General features: G+C 43.7%; 1 long non-coding RNA gene across 1 annotated transcript; it reads left to right on the forward strand.

Moving 5' to 3' along the window:
• The first annotated feature begins 422 nt into the window (after positions 1-422).
• On the forward strand, positions 423-1,350 carry LOC120991826. Its single transcript, XR_005776828.1, has 2 exons — positions 423-487; positions 1,100-1,350. It is a non-coding gene; the product is annotated as an uncharacterized LOC120991826 (long non-coding RNA).
• Positions 1,351-1,693: the final 343 nt, after the last annotated feature.

A 1,693-nucleotide genomic window follows, 5' to 3' on the forward strand; every position in this document is an offset into this window, starting at 1 on the left:
GATAATATATGTATGTGTAGAAAGTACTTAGACAACACCAAATGTTCGGGGTAATCACACCCCACAAACATTGGCCTTTTAGCCTATGGGCCCCATAACTTTGCTGTGTCTATAGTTATACCTATTTATGAGGGGGGGGGGGTAGCCTAGTTTATTATGTTAACTCGGTCCTACAGACCCGATTATCAGGAAGTTGTGTCCCAGGAACATTTGTCAGACTATCAGATGATAGGGACCACATCCATGAGGAGACCTTGTATCCTCATTGTGTATATTTATATTGTTTTCTGTATAATTTGGACACAGCGGTATCCACTGGTCACCACTGGAAATGAAAACAGCCTGGGGTTAAGAAGGCAATTGCAGCAGATCGGATCACCAGAGGTCTGAGACAAAATGAGGTGCAGAAGAAACCATCTCCTGATCGTCACCAGTGACCCCTGCTAGAAGGTATTGGCCTTAAGAACCAAAAAGAGCCCTAAATAAGGTAAGATCCTTGTTACATGAGTCATAAAATATGATGTGATTTATAACAGGAGCTCATAATAATAATAGACATGATGCCAAATTCTGGAGACACCAGAGTGATGACACAGAATAATGTAGGGTTTAGATTCTCCACGAAGATGATTAGAGCAGTAGACATTAGTGGAAAATCATCCAAATCGCCTGATACATGGCATATAAGAATGATAAAATTCTAACTGCCTACAGTCACCACTGGGGGGAGCTCCCATTGACCTTGATATGTAGATCTCCTTGAGCAATGGCTCCCAGAATTTTAACTATGGAAGTGTGTAAGAAAGCAGGGGTTTTGGTGATTTGTATCAGGAAAACTGAGCTCCAAACCTTCCTGAGCTCCAAAAATATCTGAAAATAAATCATCCCACGCTTATAAGGTGTATTCTGTTTATGTTGGATACAGCAGTGGGTCCCAGAACAAGAATAACAGCTATAACAGTCAATGACATTGATAAGCGTTGGTATCGCTGTTAGAAACATGGGCCCAAGTTTAATACAGTAAATTGTGTGTCACTTACATGTAATTTTTCGTCCTTCCATGTTCAGTCATAATTAGTTATATTTTTTGCATCTGCAGATCACTGTACCAGAGCGGGGGTCTCACTGTGTCCCTGCAATGAATATGGGATACAGCTGGAGGTGATGACTCTACCACAAGTCAGCGACATGGTGGCCACCATGTCAGGATCAGATGACCTGCACTTCAGCAAGAGGCAGATTCCGGGCTCGGTCTCTGCACTCACCCACTGGACTTTCTGCAGTCAGACGTATTCACTAAAGAAGTGCGTTTCCTGCTGCATCAAAGGCAGATTCCAGGCTTGGTCTCTGCAATAACCACTGGACTTGACATTCACCGGACTTTCCGCAGACAGATGTATTCACCAAAGAAGTGAGTTTCCTGCTGCATCAAAGGCAGATTCCAGGCTTGGTCTCTGCATTCACCACTGGACTTGTCATTCACCGGACTTTCCGCAGACAGGTGTATTCACCAAAGTAGTGAGTTTCCTGCTGCATCAAAGGCAGATTCCAGGCTTGGTCTCTGCAATAACCACTGGACTTGTCATTCACCGGACTTTCCGCAGACAGATGTATTCACCAAAGAAGTGAATTTCCTGCTGCATCAAAAGGCAGATTCCAGGCTTGGTCTCTGCAGAAGTCAACTTACTTGACA

This window comes from Bufo bufo, chromosome 2 (genome assembly GCF_905171765.1).
Source record: "Bufo bufo chromosome 2, aBufBuf1.1, whole genome shotgun sequence".
NCBI classification, from domain to species: domain Eukaryota; kingdom Metazoa; phylum Chordata; class Amphibia; order Anura; family Bufonidae; genus Bufo; species Bufo bufo.